Source organism: Ranitomeya imitator, chromosome 4 (assembly GCF_032444005.1).
Source record: "Ranitomeya imitator isolate aRanImi1 chromosome 4, aRanImi1.pri, whole genome shotgun sequence".
Lineage (NCBI taxonomy): Eukaryota > Metazoa > Chordata > Amphibia > Anura > Dendrobatidae > Ranitomeya > Ranitomeya imitator.
In genome coordinates, this window is record NC_091285.1 from 592304335 (window position 1) to 592321438 (window position 17104).

Below are 17104 nucleotides of genomic sequence, written 5' to 3' on the forward strand. Positions count from 1 at the left end.
GAGTCAATGTTGAGCTGTCATAGCTGCACAGAAGATTGTCAGTCAATATTGGAAGCCAAAAGAGATGTACACACGGTGGTGATATCCATGCCTGTCGGGCAGAAAAGCCCGATGGGCAAATTTGTCCCAGAACACATAAGGACCATAGAGGCATTAACTCCTCAGTTAGCATAATCGCCCATGCAAGGTAGAGATTAAGTCTCCTTGGGACAAGATGGAAAATTCTCCAGGCAGCCACAAACAAGAATGAATCAATGTGAGGCGACAACAAAATATCAAGGCACTATGTTCCCAGACTAGCCATTATATATTATATATAAGATAAGTGAGTTTAAATGAGCCATTGCATCAATAAAGGATGTAGACAGACAATATTCAAGCAGTAAAACCTTATTATTTGGTGTTGTTCTCTTAAAATAGCATATAAACAAAGTACACAAAGGTCCAATCCCGGGGAACACGTTCCCAAGCATGGGGTGTAAAATATCACAGTATAACGTTAAAAAGACCCTGGATTTGGTCCAATGAAAGTAGAGATCCCAATGTGGTCCAAAGATAAGCTGTATTTGTGTCTTCAGTATCTTCTTTTAACCTCCTGGTAATCCGGGTGTTGTTGAGACACATGAATAGATATCAACAAGGGACATGGCACCCTGGATCTATAATTAGGTATAGATGAAAACAACGGAAATCAGCCATGGAAAACAGTTAATAGAATCTCCTTATTTAGCCCCTTCGGAGTCACCGAATCCAAAGCAAAAATCCAACGTGTCCCCAGTTGGAGTTACTGTTTCAATGGATGTCCGCCTCTGTTTGATCCCATATCTCTCTCCAAGCCCACTACACTAATGGGGGTGCCCCTGCCCTGATGGTGATTAAGGTAATGGGCAGCTACAGAAGTGAAGGTTTTACCTTTCCTAAGATGTTTTTGAATCCTCCTCCTTAGTTCTTGTGCTGACTGTCCCACATACACCTGATTGAAAGGACAAACAATGGCATATATTACACACTTGGTTTTACAATTGATGTATGATTTAAAAGCGTGTGCTTTCAAGTCCCGAGGGTTGTGGAACCTGTCTCTAGCGGGATGCATAAACTTGCACACGTTGCAATCACCACAGGTAAGGAGCCCCTCAGGATAATGCCCTGATTCAACCTGATAGAGCCACTACTCAAGACCCACTTAGTCAGGCCATTAGTGAAATTTAGAGCCCTCCTAGCCGTGAGGAGCGGCCGATCTCCTACAACCACGGAAGTGAGCCGATCCGCAGTAAGGACTTTTCAATGTTTTTGTAAAACATCTCACCTGATTCCACTGAACATATTTGGTGATGAGCCTCAGTTCAAATTCCTGTGACTTAGATCTTGTAACTTAAAGGGATCCCTGGGTTTGCACAGTTGAGTGATGTTATGCTGTAGAGCTAGACTTCCTCAAATATCCCCTCTTGCGAAATCTATCCATGAGAAGCTGAGCCTGATCCCAAAAATCCATATTTTGTTTACAATTTCACCTGGTCCTAAGGAATTGTCCTATAGGTACACCTCTCCAGGTGTGCAAAGGATGGAAACTGTTGAATCATAGGAGGCTTTTCGTGGTTGTGGGTTTGCGGTATAAGTTGGTGATCAATCCACCATCATGTGCGACAACATCCAAGTCCATAAAGATGGCTGAGATATGAGACAAATAATGCGCTAGGAAGATGTTTACTGAGTTTTGGTTAAAAAACTCGAGAAATGACAGACATTCATGCTTCATACCTCGGCAAACAAAGAACACATCATCAATGTATCTGTGCCAATGCTGTACTTTATCTTCGAACCAGTGTGATGGATACACCACTGTTGCCTTCCTCTATCCTAGAAAGATGTTCACAAAAACTGGCACACATAAGGCCTCCATGGCCTCTTGAGACCTGTAATTAAAAGGACGTATCAAATATGAAGTAGTTGTGATGGATTTCGAAATCCAACAGGACAATAATAAACGAGTCATGCATATGCTCAGAATTAACTTTCTCATCCAGAAAATAGGTGACTGCCTTCATTCCATCTGAATGCTTGATGTTGTGACTCTATGTCACAAGTGACTAACAAGGATCCAGCAGTGAGCGTGCCAGTGTCCAGTGTCATTGACAAATGAAGGTAAACGTGTTGCGATGGTCTGTAGAAAAAAATCCAGGTAAGTGCCAACCTTCTCGCAGAGGCTACCTATACTGGACACAATTGTTGTTCTTATTGACACTATTTTGAACATTTGAGTCTTTAGTGAACTGTTCAGCTTTTTCAGGTTGATTATTGTCCTGAAGGATCCATTTGGTTTCTTCACCAGAAACAGCGGGGAGTAGAATTCTTCTCCTTTTCCCTGAAGGGGAATCTCCTGGACGACTGATTTGTCTACTAAGCTTAGTACCTCGTGTTTCAGGACCAGTTGTTCCTCTGGAGAGGACTGCAGAGGACAAAAAATGTTTGGCAATAGGACTGTGAGGAATTTTAATTTTAGGCCCGACTATTTGGCTCAATATCCATGAGCTCCTGGAAATTGTTTCCCAGGCCAGGAGAAAAAGGGATAATCTTCCTCCCACCTGGGAAAAACCATCACTGGGAGGACTTCCTTTCTTGAGAGGAGCCCCCAAAGAGGAAACCTCTGCTTTTCTTTTTTCCCTTCTTGCCATTTGTTTGGCTCTCTGGGGGGCCTTGTACGAAAAATTTCCTACCCTGAAAAGACTTTTTATATGTGGGAATAGGAAGGTTGGGAAATCCCTTTTTTCTATCCCCGCTTTCTCGAGTATGTCATCTACTGTTTACCCCAACAGAAATTCACCTTCACAGGGAATGAAGCATAATTTTGATTTGTTTGGTTGTCCTCAGGCCAACACTTAAGCCAGAGGGCTCTATGGGCTGTATTGGAGAAGGCTACAGATCTGGCCCCCAGTCTAACTGAATCAGCTGATGTATCAGCCAGGAATGCCGCAGAGAATGGGATCAAGAATTTTATCGCTAGATACATTATCCCAGAGCTGCTGTAACTTATCTAACTGGTCTAGCCAAATTATCAATCACCTAGCCGTGCAAGTGGCTACTATAGCAGGGTCCAATAAAACAAGAAAAAAGCAGCAACACTCCACTTATTGGTGAAAAACAACCTTAGTCCTTTATTGCATAATAAAGATCATGGACAAGGTATTACGGGTAAAAGTGCAGGTTATGCAGGCAAATGAAGCAGGACGACGGCCGTTTCACGCAGTATGCGCTTCTACGGGTCCAGATACAGAGAATGGTAAGTCAGTTCTTTTAAATACACACATGTGATCACATTTGCATACAATTAAAAATCATGAAAAACACATGCGGCGATGTCAGCATAACATACAACAAGAATGTGCATTTAAAAAACTGTTCCTCAGAACAGTTTAATCCAGAATGACAAAACATTCAAACATTGAATGCAAATAAAAAGGCTGTTTAGAGGTGATAAAACCCATGTGAGACAAGTAATCTGAAAAACAGAAAAATAAACATCAAAAAAAGTTTTCAAAAAATCTTTTTAAAAAAATTCTGCAAAAGATTCTACAAAAAACAAGAATAATCCAATCTCTCATTCAGTCCCAATGGACCTTGGGCATTTGCTTTAATAATCCATTTAGCTTCACGCCTTAAAAGGATTTTATTATGATCCCCCCGCTTGGTGGTAATTTAACCACTTCCAAGCCTGCAAAACCATGTTTTTCTTGAATATGCTTAACCCCTTAGTGACAGAGCCAATTTGGTACTTAATGACCGAGCCAATTTTTGCAATTCTGACCACTGTCATTTTATGAGGTTATAACTCTGGAACGCTTCAACGGATCCTGCTGATTCTGAGACTGTTTTTTCGTGACATATTGTACTTCATGATAGTGGTAACATTTCTTCGATATTACTTGCGATTATTTATGAAAAAAACGGAAATATGGCGAAAATTTTAAAAATTTTGCAATTTTCAAACTTTGTATTTTTATGCCCTTAAATCAGAGAGATATGTCACGAAAAATAGTTAATAAATAACATTTCCCACATGTCTACTTTACATCAGCACAATTTTGGAAACAAATTTTTTTTTTGTTAGGGAGTTATAAGGGTTAAAAGTTGACCAGCAATTTCTCATTTTTACAACACCATTTTTTTTTTAGGGACCACATCACATTTGAAGTCATTTTGAGGGGTCTATATGATAGAAAATAATGAAGTGTGACACCATTCTAAAAACTACACCCCTCAAGGTTCTCAAAACCACATTCAAGAAGTTTATTAACCCTTTATGTGCTTCACAGGAACTGAAACAATGTGGAAGGAAAAAATGAACATTTAACTTTTTTTTGCAAACATCTTAATTCAGAACCATTTTTTTTATTTTCTCATGTGTAAAAACAGAAATGTAGCCATAAATTTTGTTATGCAATTTCTCCTGAATACGCCAATACCCCATATGTGGGGGTAAACCACTTTTTGGACGCACCGCAGAACTTAGAAGTGAAGGAGCGCCGTTTGACTTTTTCAATGCAGAATTGGCTGGAATTGAGATCGGACGCCATGTCACGTTTAGAGAGCCCCTGATGTGCCTAAACAGTGGAAACCCCCCACAAGTGACACCACTTTGGAAACTAGACCCCTTAAGGAACTTATCTAGATGTGCGGTAAGCACTTTGAACCCCCAAGTGCTTCACAGAAGTTTATAACGTAGAGCCGTGAAAAAAAAAAAAAAAAAAATCGCTTTTGTTTACACAAAAATGATCTTTTTGCCCACAAATTCTTATTTTCACAAGGGTAACAGGAGAAATTAGACCACAAAAGTTGTTGTGCGATTTCTCCTGAATATGTCGATACCCCATATGTGGGGGTAAACCACTATTTGGGTGCACCGCAGAGCTTGGAAGTGAAGGAGTGCCGTTTTACTTTTTCAATGTAGAATTGGCTGGAATTAAGATCGGACGCCATGTCGCGTTTGGAGAGCCCCTGATGTGCCTAAACAGTAGAAATCCCCCACAAGTAACTCCATTTTGGAAACTAGACCCCCCATGGAACTTATCTAGATGTGTGGTGAGAACTTTGAATGCCCAAGTGCTTCACAGAAGTTTAGAATGCAGAGTCGTGAAAATAAAAAATATATTTTTTTTTTCCACAAAAAAGATATTATAGCCCCCAAGTTTTTATTTTCACAAGGGTAACAGGAGAAATTGGACTGCAATAGTTGTTGTCCAATTTATCCCGAGTACGCTGATGCACCACATGTGGGGGTAAACCACTGTTTGGGCGCACGGCAGAGCTCGGAAGGGAAGGAGCGCCGTTTTGGAATGCAGACTTTGATAGAATGGTCTGTGGGCATTATGTTGCGATTGCAGAGCCCCTGATGTACCTAAACAGTAGTAACCCCCCACAAGTGACCCCATTTTGGAAACTAGACCCCGCAAGGAACTTATCTAGATGTGTGGTGAGAACTTTGAATGCCCAAGTGCTTCATAGAAGTTTAGAATGCAGAGTCGTGAAAATAAAAAATATTTTTTTTTTCACAAAAAAGATATTGTAGCCCCCAAGTTTTTATTTTCACAAAGGTAACAGGAGAAATTGGACTGCAATAGTTGTTGTCCAATTTATCCCGAGTACGCTGATGCGCCATATGTGGGGGTAAACCACTGTTTGGGCGCACGGCAGAGCTCGGAAGGGAAGGAGCGCCGTTTTGGAATGCAGACTTTGATAGAATGGTCTGTGGGCATTATGTTGCGATTGCAGAGCCCCTGATGTACCTAAACAGTAGTAACCCCCCACAAGTGACCCCATTTTGGAAACTAGACCCCGCAAGGAACTTATCTAGATGTGTGGTGAGAACTTTGAATGCCCAAGTGCTTCACAGAAGTTTATAATGCAAAGTCATAAAACAAAAAAAAAAAAAAAATTTACACAAAAAAGATTTTGTAGCCCCCAAGTTTTTATTATCACAAGGGTAACAAGAGAAATTGGACCCCAGAAGTTGTTGTCCAATTTATCCCGAGTACGCTGATGCCCCATATGTGGGGGTAACCCACTGTTTGGGCGCACGGCAGAGCTCAGAAGGGAGGGAGCACCATTTGACTTTTTGAGTGCAAAATTGGCTGTCGTGTTTGGAGACCCCCTGATGTACCTAAACAGTGGAAACCCCCCAATTCTAGCTCCAACCCAACTCCAACACACCCCTAACCCTAATCCCAACCTGATCCATAATCCTAATCACTAACCCTAACCATAATCACAACCCTTACCCCAAAACAACCCTAATGTCAACCCTAACCATAACCATAACCCTAATCAAAACCCTAAATCCAACACACCCCTAATCCTAATCTCAACCCTAACCTCAAACCTAACCCTAATCCCAATACACCCCTAATCACAACCCTAACCTTAACCCTAATCCCAAACCTAACCCTAATCCCAAGCGTAACCCTAATGCCGACCCTAACCTTAATACCAACCCTAATCCAAACCCTAACCCTAATCCCAAATCTAACCCTAACTTTAGCCCCAACCCTAGCCCTAACTTTAGCCACAACCCTAACCCTAGCCCTAAGGCTACTTTCACACTTGCGTCGTTTGGCATCCGTCGCAATCCGTAGTTTTGGACTAGAAACGGATCCTGCAAATGTGCCCGCAGGATGCGTTTTTTGCCCATAGACTTGTATTGCCGACGGATCGTGACGGATGGCCACACGTCGCGTCTGTCGTGCACTGGATCAGTTGTGTTTTGGCGGACCGTCGGCACAAAAAAAGTCCAATGAAACTTTTCTTTGTACGTCGCATCCGCCATTTCTGACCGCGCATGCGTGGCCGTAACTCCGCCCCCTCCTCCCCAGGACATAGATTAGGCAGCGGCTGCGTTGAAAAACTACATCCGCTGCCCACGTTGTGCACAATTTTCACAACGTGCGTCGGTATGTCGGGCCGACGCATTGCGACGGCCCCGTACCGACGTAAGTGTGAAAGAAGCCTAACCCTAAATTTAGCCCCAACCCTAACCCTAAATTTAGCCCTAGCCCTAACCCTAACCCTAGCCCTAACCCTACCCCTAACCCTAGCCCTAACCCTACCCCTAACCCTAACCCTACCCCTAATTCTAACCCTACCCCTAGCCCTAACCCTACCCCTACCCCTAACCCTAATTTTAGCCCCAACTGCTGTTCTCCTGCCGGCCAGCAGATGGAGACAGATGGCGGGCGCACTGCGCATGCGCCCGCCATTTTCTTTTCCCCGGCAGCCAGGAGGAGCAGCAGGAGGATCCAGGAACACAGGTGAGTATGCTAGGGTCCCTGAATCCCCCTATTTCTCTGTCCTCTGATGTGCGATCACATCAGAGGACAGAGAATTACACTTTACTTTTTTTTTTTTTTTGCGGTCGCCGGTAAACAGTTAATTACCAGCAATCACAAAACAGGGGTCGGTAAAACCGACCCCGATCATGTTCTTTAGGGTCTCGGCTACCCCCGGCAGCCGAGACCCCAAAGATTCTCCCGGGGCCGGCCGGCGGGCGCACTGCGCATGCGCCCGCCATTTCGAAGATGGCGGCGCCCACCGGGAGCCACGAGGAGCATCGGGGGAGATAGGTGAGTATTGGGGGCTACCTGGGACCCCTTTTCTCTGTCCTCCGATGTGCGATCACATCGGAGGACAGAGAAATTAAAAAGAGATCGCGTTTTTTTTTTTTTTTTGCGATCGCGGGTAAACGGTTAATTACCGGCGATCGCAAATGCGGGGTGGGTACAAAACCCCCCGAATCATGTTCTCTGGGGTCTCGGCTACCCCCGGCAGCCGAGACCCCGGAGAAAATCCGACTCTGGGGGGCGCTATTCACTTTTTCCACAGCGCCGTTAATTAACGGCGCTGTGGTTTAAGTACCCTTAGCGGCCGCCGTTAAAAGGCGTATCGGCGGCGCTAAGGGGTTAATGAATCTAGGGGAGCCTTTGCCCATTGTGACTGAATGAAAATGTTCACGGAATCTAATGAAGACAGATCTTATAGTCTTACCTATATAATAGAAGGAACATGGACAAAAAATTATATACACCACATATTTGGTATTACATGTTATCAAGTCTCTTACATGATGATATATAGAGCCAATTTGTACCGATTTACCTGTTTGATGATAACAGAAATTGCAATCCCCACAACGAAAATTGCCTTTTGGGGTATTAGTGGAAAGCCAGTTAGTATTACGCTGAGAAATACGGTGTTTCACTAACATATCAGTTAGATTAGTCGTCCGTCTATAAGAAAAACGTGGAGCGATTTCACCACGTTTGTGCAAGACCCCATCTGAAGCCAAAACGTGCCAATGTTTACGTATAGACGAAAAAAAAAAAAAAAAAAATCGCCTGATCCAGAGAGGTATGTTCAAAACAAAAGTTAAAAATCCTTTGTGAACTGCCAGAACGCATTGAGGAGCGACCTGATTTCTTCCTCAACAAAGCAGATTGCGATATTTTTTTAACACGTTGTTCAGATGCATTCAACAAATTTTTTGGATAACCTCTTGCCTCAAACCGCGTTTTTAAATCATCTAATTGCTGTTGAAACACACTTTCATTGTTATTTATTTTCCTTAGAAGCAACATCTGGGTATAAGGCAAACTTTTTTTCATATAGTGCGGGTGGGCAGAAACAATGTAACACTAAGTTGGAAGCTGTGGGTTTTCTATGGACTTTTGTTATAATAACATCATCTTTGACACTTATATCAATGTCTAGAAAACACAAATTGTTATATCCAAAATTAGAAGTAAAGCGCATATTTTCATCATTGATGTTGTTCAAATACGCCACAAATTTTTAAAAATCAGAAATATCACCATCCCAGATAACAAATATATTGTCCACATAACGTAAATAGCATTTTATATGCTTCAAGAAGGGATTCTTTATACCAGTAATAAACTTCTCCTCAAAGGCTGCCAAAAACAGATTGGCGAAAACGCATGCTACGGGCGTACCCATTGCGGTACCGACCACTTGTAGGTACCACTGATCCAGAAATTTGAATGCGTTAATACAAAATCAAGCCCTTCTAATATAAAGGAAACGAATGTGGACGATTTATTTGAGTTATATAGAATTCTCTCTACCGCTGCTATACCAAGCTTGTGCGGGATTCTGGTGTATAGACTCTATATCAATAGTGGCTAGTGAAAAATTAGGTTGCCATTCGATTGACTGTAAAATCCTAAGAAAGTCACCGGAATCGAAAGAAGGACAGAAGAAGGAATTTGGGACAGCAGTGGTTTTAAACACCAATCTAAATACTGGGAGAGAGGTTCTGTGACAGAATTCAGACCTGACACGATCGGTCGTCCAGGAGGGTGTGAAATTGACTTGTGAATTTTGGAATTGTATACCAATGAGGGATACAAGGAAATGAAGGAAACAATTTCTCACCTTCCTTTTGAGTCAACACTCCATTTTTCACATTTTTACGCAGAAATGACATTAGAGAAGTTTTATACTTAGAAATAGGATTACTAGTGAGGCGTATATATGTGTCTGTTTGATTCAATTGGGACAATGCCTCCTGTATATAATAATCCTTTTCTAATATGACTATATTACCGCCTTTATCTGCGCTATGGAAAACAACATCATCCCATGATTGCATCTCTCTTAGCGCTTTTTGTTGTTGTAAAGTAAGATATTTTGGCGGAGTCTCGTAGATTAGAGCCTCAATGTCTTTAACTACTAGCTCTTGGAACAAATCTATGACATTACCTGGGGTGGATGGGGGAACAAAACTTGATCTCACACCACCTGTAAAAGGAAGACCAGAAGACCTTTTACAGGTGGTGTGAGATCAAGTTTTGTTCCCCCATCCGGTGGGGGGGGGGGGGGGGGTGAGGGGAGGAATCATTGTCATGCAGCACCAAGAGCGGAAAATATATTGTCAGGTACTTTTTAATTTTAAAGGGCCAACTCAGCAAAACCATTTACTGCTTGTCCATTGTATAGGTAGCAATTCTAGGTGAGAATACCCCTGTGAGTATCCATAGCTGTCCATCTATGGTGAGAAAGGGTGGGGGGCTTCACTGGTCATTCTAAAGACCATGCAGAAAATAAGCTTGGGAATGTTGTCATTTTACATGCTAGCTTTTGGATGGTGTCATCACTGCTGAATTGGGTAGTTACATTATTGAAACCGGGCCTGGTTACCTCACTCTTATGCAGGAGGCTGGGGCGGACATACCGTCGGTGCAGCCAATGCAGCTGCATCAGGGCCCAAAGCTGGAGGGGGGCCCTTACAGGCCCCAGGACCGTCAGGGACACCAGCATGCTATGGGGCCCATGAGTTGGGAGAGCCCTGTGCCAGTGCACCGGGCCCCCCTTGCTATAAACTGAAATACTTACCTCTCCCTGATCCTCTGCAGCTCCAGTGTCCATGACTCTCTGGCGACTCAGAGCAGAACACGTGATGACTTCACTACAGTGTGTCCTCTGCGCTGTGCACTGCAGAGAGTCATAAGACGCTGAGAAGGCTGGAACAACGGAGCCTGGAACAGTGGGGGAAGAGAGAGAGGTAAGTATTTCATTATTTTTATTTATTTTTTATATATGGAGCATTATATGAGGTCCATTATTCTCTATGAAGCGCTACATGGGACCCATTATTCTGTATGGAGCATTATATGAAGTCCATTATTCTGTATGGAGCATTATATGAGGTCCATTATTCTGAATGGAGCATGATATGGGGCCCATTATTCTGTATGGAGCATTATCTGAGGTCCATTATGCTGTATGGAGCATGATATGGGGCCCATTATTCTGTATGGAGCATTATCTGAGGTCCATTATACTGTATGGAACAATACACAATGCCTATTATTTCCCATGCAGTATTATATGGGGTCCATTATACTGTATGGATCAATATATGGGGCCCATAATACTGTATGGATCATTTTATGGGGCTCATTATTCTTTATGGAGCAATACTGTATATGGGTCCATTTTTCTGTATGGAGCAATATATGTGACTCATAATACTGTATTTAACAATATACAGTATGAGGCCCATTATTCTGTATGGAGCATTATATGAGGTCCATTATTCTTTATGGAGCATTACATGAGGTCCATTCTTCTGTATGGAACTGTCACGATTCACACCGTGACCATCACCCCTACGTCACGGATCGGGGCGACTTTAGGCCAACAGATGGCTATCACATGTACAGGGGGGCTTATCCTAGTTATCCCTCCACTGCTACAATGTGATGAAAAACACACACAAGACTATGGACCTCTTAATTTACAGCAGGGGCTTATACTAGTTATCCCACTGCTCTTCAATATACAACGAACTGCAGGGATTTATGTATATCCCGCTTTACAGTTCTGCTTGAACTTGCAGCTCTCTGGTGCCCCCCTTATCCTCAGGTCAGATTAGGTACTGCACCTTGGGTAATTAGTCCCCAGAAAGGCTGCCTGCTATGTACTGGCTATTGGGTACGCTGCATCAAGGCGATATAAATACTCCCACTCAGGCAGGAACAATAATTATCAATGCCGCAGTCACTACAACGACTCCCAAAGGCAGAGCACACGGTATGCTGCCAACAGCTTCAATTAAACGGGTCCAAAGCTAACCCAAAACAGTAGCATAATTCCCTTCAGAAGACTTAGGGTACGTTTTAGAACAGGAAGAACGAAACTAGTAATTCATATATTTTACTCCATTAAAATTAGGCAGTGTTTATGAAAAATATTACAAGGATGTTACACAAGAGACAATTGAAAATATGTACAAGGTAAATATAAAAATAACATGGATTAACCCCTCCCTGACCTTAGACGTACTATCCCATTGAGGTGCCCTGGGCCTATCTGACCCTCGACGGGATAGTACATCATAGCGATCGGCCACGCTCACAGGGGGACCGCGGCCGATCGCGGCCGGGTGTCAGCTGCCTATCGCAGCTGACATCCAGCACAATGTGCCAGAAGCGGTCTCGGACCGCTCCCGGCACATTAACACCCGCCACACTGCAATCAAACATGATCGCGGTGTGCCGGCTGTATACGGAAGCATCGCGCAGGGAGGGGGCTCCCTGCGGGCTTCCCTGAGACCCCCGCAGCAACGCAATGTGATCGTGTTGCTGCGAGGGTCTCCTTACCTCCCTCCCTGTAGCAGGCCTGGATCCAAGATGGTCGCGGCATCCGCGTCCTGCAGGGAGGGAGGTGGCTTACCACGTGCCTGCTCAGAGCAGGCGCTTGGTAAGCATGCAGTGCTCCAAGTCAGATCACTGATCTGACAGAGTGCTGTGCAAACTGTCAGATCAGTAATCTGTGATGTCCCCCCTGGGACAAAGTAAAAAAGTAAATAAAAAAAATTCCAAATGTGTATAAAAAAAAAAATTCCTAAATAATGAAAAAAAAAAATATTATTCCCATAAATACATTTCTTTATCTAAATAAAAAAATAAAAAAATACAATAAAAGTACACATATTTAGTAACGCCACGTCCATAACGACCACACCTATAAAACTATATCACACAGTGAACACCGTAAAAAAAAAAAAAAGAGGCAAAAAACAACGCTTTATTATCATACCGCCAAACAAAAAGTGGAATAACACGCGATCAAAAAGACGGATATAAATAACCATCGTAGCGATAAAAATCGTCATCTTGTCCTGCAAAAAACGAGCCACCATAAAGCATCATCAGTGAAAAAATAAAAAAGGTATAGTCCTCAGAATAAAGCGATGCAAAAATAATTATTTTTTTCTGGAAAATAGTTTTTATCGTATAAAAGCGGCAAAACATAAAAAAAAAAAAAATGATATAAATGAGGTATCGCTGTAATCGTACTGACCCGAAGAATAAAACTGCTTCATCCATTTTACCAAACGCGGAACGGTATAAATGCCTCCCTCAAAAGAAGTTCATGAATAGCTGGTTTTCGGTCATTCTGCCTCACAAAAATCAGAATAAAAAGCGATCAAAAAATGTCACGTGCCCGAAAATGTTACCAATAAAAACATCAACTCATCCCGCAAAAAACAGGAATGACATGCAGCTTCCTTTAGCCATGCTTCAGGTCACACATTCTCTACCATATGTATTTATATGGGTTTGTGCCGTGCGACAGGCAGGAACGACAGAAAGTTCAACATAAATGATGTCTTTATTTTCAGAACTTACGCATAGGAGTGATGTCCTCCGGATCCCAGTCGTGTTTCCACAAACACAGTCCACAGGCCTTGTCTTTTGGGCTCATCAGCCGCCTGGAAGTCCTTCTCTCTGTGATAGCTTTACACAGACCTGGGACGCACAGAGACACCTGCTTTGCAGCTTGGAAACTTCAACACTGACAAACCCAAGGCAAAACTGACAGATTTAAATGGAATCGTGGCCATAGAGCCACTTCCAAAACCCGGAGTGGAGAGAGGGATTCGCCCACTACCAAACCTGCAAACCCCTCTAAAAATAATAGCTCTTAGCAAGTTTTTTTAAAAATCTGACTGAGTCACTACTTAGACCCAATGCATTCTTTCTTTTATTTTGCCTTGTGACTCACAGGCATCCTGCTATGAGCACAAGGCACTCCAGTGGGTTTAATCTGACTCAGTCTGCATTCTGGGGGACACAATTGATCCTCATATGTGATCCCCCTCACTGCCTCACATATCCCCCCTGTTCAAACTTGTGGGGTAGAGCACTTGTCACCATACAGGGTGCCCATGACAGGGCATCCACATTCCCTTGCTTCTTCCCTGCACGATGTTCCACGGTAAAATTGAAACAAGAACCATTGGGCATTCCTCTCCTTGGCATTTCTCATCCAGACCAATGGTGAATGAAATGTCACCAAGCGAAATGGCCGACCGAGCAAATAATAGAATCACTACTTGGACCCAGTCCATTCCTTCTTTTATTTTGCCTTGTGACTCACAGGCGACCTGCTGTGAACACAAGGCTCTCCGGCGATTTTAATCGGACTCCGTCCGCATTCTGGGGAACACATATCGACCCTCACATATGATCCCCCTCACTGCGTCACAATATATATTTTCTCATTTTTTACATTGTAAAAATTGTAAAAACAAAAATGGGCTGATGAGGGGTGCTCAAACTTTCACTTGTCCCTTTATATTTTCTCTGAAGCACTGGAGCCTTTCAGAGACTAATATACCAGGCTGCAATCATGCAGCCAAGCTTTGATTCATGCTACCTGCAGTTCGGACAGCATAAGTCTGATGACAGGTTCCCTATATCTTGATTCTTTATACTCCTGTGCCAAGAACGAATATGTGGATTGAAGAGAATTTACTTAAATGTAAAATGACAGGTATAGACACTAGAGGGCAATATTGTACTAGAAATTGGAGAGAGCATGTTCCTGTTTATATTAGAGGACTTTGAAAATGTTGGACATTTTTAGACACACTAGTTGCTGAGCTAAAGGCAATTATTGAAGGTGTCAATAAATTTTCTTGTCATTCAATGCACATTACTTTAGATCCATGACTGATGACTGATGCTGTTCTGTCAGTTTATCTGGTCCAGTCACTCTCTGATCTCTCGTATTAACAAAATGTTTTCGGCTACGGAGTCTGCTCCAGGTTACTTGGGCTTAATTTTCTGAATGCTCCTGAGACCATTTCATGGAAAAATTGAGCAGTTTATGAAATACTCATATTTCGCTGGGCCCTAACAAGCATCATTCTATGGCAACAGTGATTTAGATAGAATTTTCTTTTTCACTATAATTTCTTGTCAACATTTTGGCCATGCATAATTGTGTTTTGTCGTTGATGTGGACAACTGACAGTAATATCTATGTGTGTCTGTTGGTGACAGTGTTATAGAATTGTTTTTGCATTTATAACAAACAGCCTCCACTCATCTGGGAAGACTTTTACAAAGTCCACATTGTCTCTCTGAAAAAATCTGTCCATGCAGACAAAAGATCATTTCACGGGTCAGGAATAGGGATGATGGGACCCACGGATGTTCAGGTTCAAGTAATCGGCCGAATGTTAGTCCAAAGTTCGGTTCAGGTAACAAACAGTAACCGAACTTGAACCTGAACCCGAAACCTGTTGAAATCAATGGGGTCCCGAACTTTGGAGCTGCAAAATTTCTCTCTCTTTCTCTCTCTCTCCACATGAGCTGAAGCTGTCTACTTTGACTTAGGCACTAGAGAAACAATTTCCTGAGTTTTTGTGCATGACAATATCTCCTTTAAAGATCTTCCCAGTGACCACTTGTTGCTAGATGCAGCAGCAATTCGGAACTTCGGGACCAACCATTTTAGCAAAGAGTGAGCCAAGCCAGTAAACAAAAATAAACTGTAGTTTACTGGGGTAACTGATGGAATGTACAGTATGTAGCAGGTACTGAGCTTGTTCTTTGCATTTGCTTTACACAGAGGTTCACATATTGTGGTAACAGGATGCTGCGCAATTCTTGTGAGAAACGTTTCAGAGTTACAGGATAATTGAACTGGCACACCACTTTCTAGCTCGTCTTCCTTCCATCCACAGCTCACTTTGGTTCAGTACTAGTGATGAGCAAATATACTCGTTACTCGAGATTTCCCGAGCACGCTCGGGGGTCCTCCGAGTATTTTTTAGTGCTCGGAGATTTAGTTTTCATCGCCGCAGCTGAATGATTTACATCTGTTAGCCAAAATAAGTACATGTGGGGGTTTCCTAGCAACAAGGCAACCCCCACATGTACTCATGCTGGCTAACAGATGTAAATCATTCAGCTGCGGCAATAAAAACTAAATATCCGAGCACTAAAAAATAATCGAGTAAAGAGTATATTCACCCATCACTATTCAGTACCCATGCCCTGACGTGGCAAGCCCAGTATCTCTGCACTAATACTACCAAATCTGGTTTACACCCAGCCTTTGTTCCCTTTGTCTCTTATGCTGTCTTAGGCTTCTTTCATACTTCCATCTTCCAAATCTGCACAGGATCCGTCAAGACGTTGAAATGACGGATCCTGTGCAGATTGTGGAGAACGGGTGCACTGGGCCCGTTTTTCTGACGGACCCGTCGAGGCTATGTGCACCTGTTCTGTATGCATCTTCGCAGCGGTTTTCCACTGCAAAAACGCATACACAACACAAACCAGGTTAAAAAAAATTAAAAATCACAGTATTCTCACCTACCGGTATCCGCGTAGTGATGCTCCCGGCAGCTAGCGTTCCTAGTAATACATTGCAAAATCTCGCAAGAAGTCGCGGTCTCGTGAGACCACGTCTTCTCGCTAGATTTCACAATGTATTACTAGGAACACTAGCTGCCGGGAGCATTGGTGATGCTGCGCGGGACGTCGGTAGGTGAGAATATTGCGATTTTTTTTTGTTTTTTTTAAATTATTTTTAACATTATATCTTGTTACTATTGATGCTGCATAGGATATCAATAGTAAAAAGAGAAAGAGAGCGAGCAAGAGAGAATTTCCCTGACAGGAAATTCTTCCACGCATGCTCAGTTTGAAAAGACGGGACCCATCGCTGGATTCCTTCTTTTCACAGTCAGCAACGCATCCTGCGCCCATAGGCTGCTATAGTAGCCAGTGACAGGCAGCGCAGGATGCGTCACTGACCGATTTTCCGACGTGCAGAAAAATCATTCCTCTGAACGTTTTCTCTGCCCGATGGACGTTTTTTTTACGCAGGATCCAGTGCACGATGGATGAAAGAGATGGCCATCTGTCACAATCCGTCGCTAATACAAGTCTATGAGAAAATGCAGGATCCTGCACATTTTTTTGCAGGATCCTGCATTCTCAAAAATCGACGGATTGTGACGGCAGCTGAAAGACGGAAGTGTGAAAGAGGCCTTAGGAACCACACTAAAGGCTATACCTTTTGGACATCTGACTCTGTACTACAGAAGCTGAGCTTACCTGTCTGCTTCCCATCTTAGGCTGGCGTCACACTGGCGTATTGCATCTGATGCGAGATCATCGGATGCGATATGCTATTAACATTCGGCTCCTGCTCGCAACAGAGCAGGAGCCGAGTGTCATGCGTCTGTGCTACGAGCCTCTCGCACAGGGAGGATTGGAGCACATCTGCGGAGGAG